General features: G+C 40.0%; 1 long non-coding RNA gene across 1 annotated transcript; it reads left to right on the forward strand.

The window, feature by feature from the left end:
• Positions 1-726: 726 nt before the first annotated feature.
• On the forward strand, positions 727-10,654 carry LOC129672917 (uncharacterized). Its single transcript, XR_008719589.1, has 3 exons — positions 727-790; positions 8,950-8,997; positions 10,597-10,654. It is a non-coding gene; the product is annotated as an uncharacterized LOC129672917 (long non-coding RNA).
• Positions 10,655-11,163: the final 509 nt, after the last annotated feature.

Below are 11,163 nucleotides of genomic sequence, written 5' to 3' on the forward strand. Positions count from 1 at the left end.
CCTAGCCCCTTAAGATAATACTGAACATAATAACTTTAATTTTAGAAAATGGGTTTAAGAAATGTGGCATACTCATCCATATTTTGGTATTAATCACATATTAAAAGATCCAAGAAATCCTGGAATAAAGACACTTCCTTAGCTGTGTTTAACTGAGTACTAGCAAAGTCATATTTGAAAAAGCAGTTGTTATTATTTATGAAATTCCATAAGTTTCTCATGATACTCTATATTCTATGCATAAGGTTTCATTTTTCCCCAATCAGAGGTTGTCTAAGTATAGCTATGAACTGCTCAAAGGCTCTTTTGCTTGTCCCAGATACATTAATCAGAGTTCTTTAAAGAAATGAATTGAGAAAATTTATGGATAGATATAGATATAGAAATATAGTTAGAGAGAGAGAGACAGAGAGAGATAAATAGATAACATATAGAGATTAATTTGTCTATTGTATATGTGTGTGTGTATATATACATATTAAAATATATGTATTTGTGGCAGTAACCAACCAATAACAGACTTGACTTAAGGCCCATTACACAATATGGAATCTGTATGTGACACTTTGAATGACCAAAGAACCTGAGACTAGATAGCCCAGAGACCTAGGGCAAAACCAAATAATACTGGTCAAAAGAAAAGAACAAACAAAGAAATGCAGTGCCAAAATGATTCCTAATGATATTCTGCTCTACTTACAGATCAGCACCTTGCTCCGCCATCATCAGAGAAGCTTCTTCCAAGAGTAGACAGGAACAGAGGGACCCACAGCTGGATATTAGAGAGAAGGTGAGAGACCTTGGAACACTAGCTCTGTATAGGATGCCTCCATTAAATTTCTCCCCTCAGAACTCAGGAACCATGGAAGAGGATTTGGAAAGAATGTTAGAGCCAGGGGGACTGGAGGATACTAAGAAAACCTGGTCATCTAGATTAGCTCGTATGAATTCACAGAAACTAAAGCAGCATGTACAGGGCTTGTATGAGTCTGCATCAGATCCTCCGGGCCTATATTATGATTTCCAGTTTAGTGTTTCTATGGGTTGCTGAGTGTGTAAATGAATGGCTCTTTGTATCTTCTATCAATAGACAATACACAACATTGCAATGGATTAAATAATGTGAGCTTAATTGATGCAAAAATAATTTTGCATCTAGCAACTGAAGAATTTCTGCTGTTGGGCGATCACTTATCTCCTATAGCCACTCACATGTAAAATAGCAGCCTCATTGCTTGGTAAAATGAGGGCAGATTTTAAAAATTATCAAGTAATTTAAAATACTTAGGATCTTCACAACTTAGTCCTGCGTTGACCTGACCACCCTGGATGATGTTGTCAGTTTTCCTTTCTTTCTTTCTTTCTTTCTTTCTTTCTTTCTTTCTTTCTTTCTTTCTTTCTTTCTTTGTCTCTTTTTTGAAGAGTTCTTTTTATTTTTTAATTTAAATTTATTTAGATATTTATTCATTTCAATTTGTTTAATTTATATCCCCACTGCAGCCCCCTCCCTCGTCTCCTCACAGTCCCACCCACCCTCCCTCTTCTCCCCCTTTGTCCTTTCTCTAATCCCCTGATAGGAGAGGACCTCCTCCCTTCTATCTGACCCTAGCCTAACAGGTCTCATCAAGGCTGGCTGCATCATCTTCCTCAGTGGCTTCACAGGGGAAGATAATCAAAGAACCAGCCACTGAGTTCCTGTCAGAGACAGCCCCTATTCCCATTACTAGGGACCCCATTTGGAAAAGGAGCAGCTAATGGGCTTCCTCTGAACAGGGGGTCTATGCCCTCTCCATGCATGGTTCTTGGTTGGAGTATAGGCCTCTGCTCTGTTGTTCTCCTTATGGAGTTCCTGTCCCTTCCAAGTCTTTCTGTCTCCCTCTTCCATAAGGATTCTGGCACTCTACCCAAAGTTTGACTACGAGTCTCAATATCTCCTTTGATACCCTCGTGGGTAGAGTCTTTCAGAGGTCCTCTGTGAAAGGCTCCTGTCGTGTTCCTTGCCTTCTCCTTCTGATGTCTATCCTGTTTGCCCTTCTGAATAAGTATTAAGCATCTTCCTACAGACTGGGAAAAGATCTTCACCAACCCTACATCTCACTGAGGGCTAATACTCAGAATATATAAGGAACAGAAGACCTTAAACACCAACAAACCAAGTAATCCAATTAAAAAATGGGGTACAGAGCTAAACATAGAATTCTCAACAGAGGAATATAAAATGGCAGAGAAACACTTAAATAAATGCTCAACATCACTCTGGAAATGTAAATCAAAACAACCCTGAGATTTCACCTCACACCCAGCAGAAAGACTAAGATAAAAAACTCAAGGGATATACCATGTGTGTGTTTCTGATTCTAGGATATCTCAATCAGGATGATCTTTTCTAGTTCCCACCATTTGCCTGCAAATTCAGGATTTCCTTGTTTTTAATTGCTGAGTAGTATTCCATTGTGTAAATGTACCACAATTTCTGTATCCATTCCTCAGTTGAGGGACATCTGGGCTGTTTCCATGTTCTGGCTATTACAAATAAAGCTACTACAAACATGGTTGAGCAAATGTCCTTGTTGTATAGTTGAGCAACTTTTGGATATAGGCCTAGGAGTGGTATAGCTGGATCTTGAGAAAGCACTATTCCCAATTTTCTGAGAAAATGCCAAATTGATTTCCAAAGTGGTTGTACAAGTTTACATTCCCACCATCAGTGGAGGAGGGTTCCCCTTTCTCCACATCCTCTCCAGAATATATTGTCACTTTAGTTTTTGATGTTAGTCATTCTGATGGGTGTAAGGTGAAATTTCAGAGCCATTTTGATTTGCATTTCCCCAATGACTAAGGACATTGAACATTTCTTTAAGCGTTTCTCTGCCATTTGAATGTTCAAAATGGATGTTGCTTAAGCGAGCATAGTATGTGTAGCAGTGTGGCTGGCAGAAAAGACAGGTATGTTGGTGAGATCCTGTTGACATTCATTTTGTTATAAGGTAGATCCCATTCATAAATGTGATGTGACTGTGTAGGGACACTCTGTCTGCCTTTCTGTTCACTCTTTGTTTTATCTCCTACTGTGTAACAGTCTACACAGCACTTACTGGGGAAGGCAATAATCTGAAATGTCTGTGTTTCTATCCTTTTATGGATCTGTGGGTTGACCGGGCTTTTTGTTGGGTGGTTGTCACTTTGGGTTTTTCAAGATACTGTAGTAAGGGGGACATCTGAAGGCCTATTTGTGAGACCAGTGAAGAATAAAGGAGGGATACCTCTCTCTGGGACACTGAGGAGAACCTAATCACTGTTAAAAGTGTTAAAATCACAGACTGGAAAGATGGCTCATCTTTGGGGCATCTGATGTACTCATCTAGTTTCCACAGGCTCTGGTACACGGGACAATCACATACATATAAATAAAGATTTAAAAAAAAATTAAATGCAAGCCTATACAAGTCATTGTTAGTGCTAATAAAGTTTTTAAAACTCTATTGAAAGCACCAGGCCAGTTAGGTGTGCCTCTGTGAGCTGTAGGGGACCCTTCATCATTTCTACCTAAACCAGAGTGGGGACACTTTCCTGGGTGTCTTAATAGAACTACGCTGTGACTGATTCAAACACCAGCTTACACTTGAATGTGAGGAGTGTTGTGACTGGCCCAAATGATGCTTCTCTCTCTGGATATGCTGAACACTCAGCCTCACTCTGGAAGCCATTTCAGGGGCCCTTCTATGCTGCCTCCACTGCTGTTGCGATGTTGTCTTGAGTGGCCCCTTTTCCATTTTCTTTCAGTATTGTAGGTTAAGATGGTAATACAAATAAATAAACAACAAAGAGAGCAAGTAGCAATGATGGCGGTGGCAGGGACAGCTGAGCAGTCAGCAGGACAGGCTGTGAAACAGCATGCTAGCTGCTGCTTGGCAGCTGAAAGAGAAGTGCTCAGACAATTCTAGAGCATCCTGTGCCAGAATAAGAAGGTTGGTGGAAGAAGAGATGACAGCAGACAGTGGAGAGTTCATAGTAAAGAGAGACATAAAGATGCAGAGAAGAATAATTGAAGGTACTGCTTATTGGAAGAATATCTAACTGCATAGCCAATGTCTCATACATGCTGGACCAAGAACTGTAGCTCTGGAACTCTAAGGTTTTAAGATTCTAGACTTCCTAGGCCTAGGCAAGTGATAAAGCATTGGCTAGTTAAGGCAGTAATCCCGGCACCTACACTCACCTGGGCCTGAAATGACAGCTGCAACCGATGCTCAGCCTACATAAGAGCTACGACATATAAAGAGCTAAGAGTCCAGCTACCCAAGTTCTAGAAGAGATCAGTAGAAGGAGCCACTGGTTGCCACTTTTTCCACAGGCCTACTGCTGTCATTACTTAATGCCATCAAACAACCAAGAATAACAATGCTGCCACTGACTAGTATAGAAAGAGCTTCTTGCCTACCCATAGTCTATACCCATGAACGTAAAAGGGCTTAGTCAGCAGGCAAGCAGCACTTAGGCCTAGAATCCTGTTGGGTTCATTCCCATAGCTGGAAGTTGATACTTGCAGTGGGGTTGACTTCATGTCGACTACAGGTTAGAAAAACTGTAATTAGCTTCTTTCTGTGATAACACATGCACACACAAAATAGAGAGGAATCTCCAAAAGGTAGCTTCAAATTTCTAGGATGCCACATGTCATGAAAGTTAATTGACTCAGGTTTAAGGGAAGGAGAATTGGGCTTCAGATCTTGATCTGATATATGAGGATACAGGAGGAAAGCAGTTAGTGTCTATTATTTTTGAAGTCCATCTACTATATCACATGTCTAAGAAGCTTTGCCAAGTCTAGCCAAGGGAAGATAAAGGAATGGTATACACGATTTTAGATTTTATTTTATTTTTTTTACTGCAAGGCACTGATGCCTTTTGGTTTTATAAACTTAAGTGTATTCTAGTCTCCTATTAAGCAGAGCTCCATTGCAGAGGGTTAAGTCACAATTGCTTTGGTTATCGGTGGCAATTTTTATTCAGGTCTAAATATTTTATGCAATCTCATCAGCTATAGAATATCATACAGTCTGGATCATACACTGTAGAATGTTTTCTTTCTTTTTATATTTTTATTTTTTATATTAATTACAGTTTATTCACTTTGTATCCCAGCTGTAGCCCCCTCCCTATTTCCCTCCCAATCCTACTCTGTCTCCTTCATCTCCTTCCATGTCCCTCTGATAGCGGAGGTCCTCCTCACCTTCCACTTGAACCTAGACTATCAGGTCTCATCAGGACTGGCTGCCTTGTCCTCCTCTGTAGCCTGGCAATACTGCTCTGCCATCAGGGGGAGGTGATCAAAGAGCCAGCCACTGAGTTCATGTCAGAAACAGTCTCTGTTCCCCTTCAAAATTTATTTGATTCTGCAAACATGTGCAGTACACACAGCATGACACTCTACTTATTGGAGAGTTTTAAAGTTTCTTTGTTTACACAGTTAAATAAAAGCAATATTTGTACAGACTGATTCATTGCTTAGGGACATGTTTGCAAGCAATTGATCCATTTACATTCGTCTCTCCACTTATTCATCCAGGTTGTTTGTTTTTCCTCATTGCCATTCTTTCTTTCTATTCACACACACACACACACACACACACACACACACACACACATACATTTTATATACTGTCTTTATATGTATACTGTTTGCCTGCAGGTACTTATATGTTAATCTATATTCTCATGTGCTAATTGTTGCATGCACTAGGGATATATTTATTTAAAGAAGATTGGTCTAGCCAAGTAGTTCTCAACTTGTGGGTTGTGACCCTGATGGGGATTGAATGACTCTTTCACAGGATCCTCCTAAGACCATCCGAAATATCAGATATTTACATTATAATTCATAACAGTAGCAAATTTACAGTTATGAAGTAGCAATGAAAATAATTATAGTTGGGGTCACCAGAACATGAGGAACTATATTAAAAGATCTCAGCATTAGATAGTTGAAAACAACTGCTCTATCTGTTTCTCTGCTTTTTATTCAGGGACTCTTGCCTGTGAGGTGAGAATAGGAGAGAGGAATTTTCGTATTGGAGGGAGACTCTTGCATTTAGATTTACATGCCATTATTCAAATGAAATTATAAGCAATTCAAGAGATGTGTAGGTGAAAATACATTCATTTATGGTATAGTTTAGACATTATGATAAAATTAATTACAACTAGACAATGAGGATTAAATTCATGACATTCTTGGAAATATTCTGTAACATTGAGGTACACCTTCAGCCAAACGTTTTTGAGCCACATTAAATCCTACATCTAGGTTGTTGGTAGGACCATTGTATTTTTGGGAATTTGTGGATGGGTGTGCTACATATGTGATAAAGGGGTTGATTTTTTTCAATATAAACTTATCCATGTGGCTCAATTTTTAAACTTTGCTTGCATTTCTTAATACTTTTTAGTACATGAAGCACTTCAAAAGATGACAGTTTCTTCTCTTGTGGCTTCCTGAAAATACATACACTCCTTGTATGCATTTTCTAGGGCAGGAACAATGGTAGAAATGGCTGCCCTTTCTATCCATTACTGATGGTTCTCCTCAACTTTAAACTTGTCACATAAGAGAAAGTGCTTATCATCTTAGCAGCAGATTCAAGAATTTCATTGACTTGGAAAGACTAGCCCTTTTGAAAACTGCCTTTGATATGTGTCTGTCGCACAGAAGCTAGCTGCCGGCTGGCCTCTGTACACACATAAAAGACAGGAGAGAATTGCAATAATTGGGTAGGAAGAAGGAACAGAGGCCAGCAGAGAAGTGAATATGAATGGAGTTCAAGGAGGGAGAAGACCCTCAGAGCTAAAGAAACTTATTACATTGTTTTCTGCACAAATGGTTGCTAAAATGCTTGCTTTAGTCAATTCTGCTTCCCATAAATGCTTTATTGTGTGTGTTCTATTTCAGAATCTCAGAAAAAAAAGAGGGATAATGGGAGGAATGGCAGTTGAAACCACATCAAGCAGTAATTTGGTGAAAAAGTGGGTGACAGAGTGGGCCCAGAAGGATAGGAAATCAGTTACAGGCTGCTAAAGCAAGGGCAAGGAGGACCTTGGTAATGGAGATAAAAAGAAAGGGGGAATACAACCCAAGGGGCTTTCATCTCCTGGGAAGTAAGCTCAGCTCTACCATCCACCTTGAGCAAAAGGCTAGGACGTTTATCCCACTATACCCTATGGAGAACAACACTAACAATGGGCTTAGAACCATGTTTGACATTAGGAGGATCAGATCTCTAGCTGTAGCCTACTACACAAGGTAGTTAGTATGAAATTTAGGGAGTTCCTTGACTCTTGCTTCACATTCCCCCCAAGGTATATTTGGGTTAATTATTCCTACCTTAAAGGCTTAAGTGAGATAACTAAAAATTCTTCTTGTCTACGTTTGGTAAGTATTCTACATAACTGCTATCATCATTGATAGTAGAATTATTGCAGTTATGAAGAAGAATATTCAGCCATTTGCTGGGATACTATGGGAGGACCACTTGCTTTGCAAGAACATCATGATCTGGCAGTTTCACATTTTCATGGAACTTGGCAGCAATAGCTCAGACCAGAAATAGCTAAAACGTTAGAGACACACTTGGTAGTACTTCGGAACTAAACTCTGAGGTTTGCAGATACAACATCCTCTGGAATTAGTACACAGGCTCTTAATCAGAGTGGGAACAATAAGATATCAGTAAAACCAGTGTGGAGCAGAGGCCAGGGCTATTTCTTGGGGGCAGTACAGGAACAGGAATCTATGAAATTCGGCACTGAAAGTCACTGAGGCTTGGAAAGTTCCTTTGGTCAGGTCTTTCTGAGTCAGATCCCGGGATAGGATCTGAGCGTTCTTAGGAGGAACTTTTGCAGATGTAGGGAAGCCTGATAAGGAGAATGAAGTGTAGGAGGCAAACAAGGGCTCAGTGTGCTAGAACTCATTTCGCGGGTTCTCTGAAGCTTACAATGTGAGGTGAGAAGACTGGCCTTTATTCCTCAACATCTGCTATATTGCCACTTTCCAGGTCTTGAGGTAGGGCAGAAACTAAGAACAGAATAAAAACCCCTGCTGGAGGCCAGTACAATGGGCAGAACCAAGATCTGTCACTCATGCCATAATGCTAAGTTGGTGAGCAGCCTACCAGTATGTTCAGACGAGTTCTTATTCACAGATGCTTCTCTAACAGATTGGGAGACCCACTGTTCTCAGTCTCTAATGATATATAGGCACTCTGCTGCCCTAACCCACCTCCAAGTCCTTTACTATCTGCCTCCAGACTGCCAGCTACTGACCCGGTGTTCAATGCCCTGCCATAGAGGAAGCCGGTTTTAGGATAGCATCTCTGAGTAGTGTCTTTTAAGTTATTAGTCTGTAACCCTCTTCCTTGCAAACTCTTAATGAAACTGTATTCATTTCCCTAAACTCTGTCTTTAGTGAGATAATTTCAAAAGCACTGTAGGAGGTCACAAAGACAGACCATTTTGGGATTCTCATTGGTCAATTAGTCCTTCTCCAGGAAGGCTTGGTGATTTTTAGTGATTTACATCGACTGATGTAATAAAGTGACTTTTCATAGCGAACAGGCTCATTTTTCTTGTAGACCCAGATGTTCAATGGAAAATTTCAGGAAAGCTTATGAATCACTCTTAAGTGGCACACCCTGAGAAGGGAGAAGGCATTGTTCGCTAGTTACTATGGCATGGCTGTTCTACCTCCAGATCACCAGACAGCTGGAGGAGACACTGGGCTGGGCTTGAACTTCTGAAACCCCAAGGCCCAGCCCCCAGCAACACACTTTCTCCAACATGGCCACACCTCCAATAATGCCACTCACTATGAATCAATGGGGAGTCATTTAAACCACCAGGCTGTAATTTTTGCCTTTCATGCAAGTTGGAAGCTAATACCATTTCTTCATCCAGTGGGAAGACATACCCGTGAGGCTGAGCTGGAATATCCCAGGCTGTAAGGTAAGATCGGGTGTGCTGAATTCATCTTCTAAGTTCTAGCGGAGCTTCCATATGGCTGGATGCTGCCCAGTTAGGGCTAAGAACTGATGAAATAGTTGATGCTCAATTACCTTCTGTATTACTTCTACCATGTATCTGCGATAATGTGCCTTGTGATCCTCGATGTGCATATGCATTTGAGGGGCTGGTTATAGATCTGCAGATATGCCACCCCCAAAGACATGTGTGCCAGCTGCTTCATTGAGAAGTGACTGCAGGAAGGTACTTGGAGGGAAGTCAGAGGACATGAACCTGGGAAGAAAAAGATGTGTCAGAGCAGGTATCATGTCACCAACAGCACTCAGTCCTGAGAGATCCAACATGCAGCATTGCTCAACAAGGTGCCGGTTTTGCTCTTTCTGTTCGTAGTTTCCTATGCAGGCTGTCATGTTTGCTTTCTCTTCAGGGAGAATGTATGAGATTAAAGATCTAAGTGAGGCTTGTTGGTAAATCAGAAAAACAAGGAAGGTTTAAAGTAATGTTTTGGTATCGGCATTCTTGACCTTTGGTTTCATAATAGCATCTCTGTCAGTCAAACGCAAATGTACTGGGAATCAATCTTTATAAAATGTTCAATAGTTTCCTTGAACTTAAAAACTCATGGTGCCCAATTCTTCATTTCTCTTTTCTATTTATCCCAGTGATTCTTCCACTGAGGACATAAATATGAAAAACTTAAGCATCTTTTCTAATGTGCTATGGCTAAGAAGAAATACAGAAAAGCATAACTCTAAACTATATCAAAACTTCATTTTGATAATGAAATTAAAACCAAAAATTTGAAAATATAGATTTTTTTGTGATCAAAGAAAGAAAACACAGAGACAATCTAAACAGGAATAGCAATAGTAAGACTAAGGAAATTGGAGGAACTGAAATGCTGTTATTATACATTAAAATTTAGACGGATCAGAATTACCTCGTAGAGTGTATTGATTTCTAGATTGGGTTATGAACCTTGCTTTCACCTCTATGACCTTCTTACCTAGCACAGTGGCCTTGCTCGGTTCCATCCCTCCCCTGGCCTCGGACTTCCTATATACTCCCCCCCCCCCCCCCCCCCCAGAGCCCCCCACACCATTATACAGCCCCCACCACCACCAAAAAAGGGACGTTAGATGCCATCCTCTCGATCCCAAATTTAGAAAGTTACTTTGTTTCTCTTTGACTTAGATATTTTTTCAGAGAAGAGATACCCTTGTCTTTTTAAGTTTTATAACTTCATTTTCCTATCACTAAAGCAATTTCACAAACTTTGAAACCATTTAGAAAATAGAGAAAGAGGGAAAAATCATCCTTAGCTTTTTTATTCTGTTTTAACATACCTCTTTCATTCTTCATTATTGACAATACTTTTATGTACTCAAAATTATAATAACTATGTTTTTATATTCTTATACAGATGTGAGGAAGGAAATGGAAAGATTGTGATAGTATTTTTCAAATTCTGGAAAGGGTAGTACACGGAATGGTTGACAGTTGCTTTGTTTGAAGGCACCTGTGAAAAGAAGCAGAAGCAATTCTGTCTTAGGAGAGATAGTCTCTATTCTGTGTCTCTAGAGGAGTGTTGGTACTCAAAAATGATGCAGAATGAAGCACAGAGATGTGTTGGAAGAAGATGCTGCTCCAGTGTTGAAAACACACAGTTCTGATGTGGTTTCAGGTAAGGCCATTTTCTGGCATTCCATTAAATCACTCATCTTTGTCAAATCTTCAGAGTTACCATTCCCTTACAAACTCTGGTATCTATATAGCCATTTCTCCATGTCTGAGATGATAACCAGATCACTCTCCTAACAAGACCAGAAATATACACTCTCCGATGTGTCTGCAGCTGTTTCCAAGGCAAAGAAAAAAAATAAAAAATCTGGATATTCCACTTTCTTAATTTCTCTCACCAGGTCCTTTAAACTTGACTTTCCAAATGGATTTCTCATAAGTGCATACTAGCTTGTCTAAATACCATTCCATAATTCTGTCTTTGCAAACTTCTCATCAGAGACCCGCTATAATTCCTGCTTGATTAATCACTGGGAATTTGGTTTTGTTAGTTGTGTAACACAGTTTGCAGTAGGGCAAGCTGCACAATGTCAAATCAATTGAACATTGCTCATGGAGGCAGTTTTA

The sequence above is a fragment of the Psammomys obesus genome, unplaced genomic scaffold (genome assembly GCF_907164565.1).
Source record: "Psammomys obesus unplaced genomic scaffold, mPsaObe1.curated_primary_1811, whole genome shotgun sequence".
Lineage (NCBI taxonomy): Eukaryota > Metazoa > Chordata > Mammalia > Rodentia > Muridae > Psammomys > Psammomys obesus.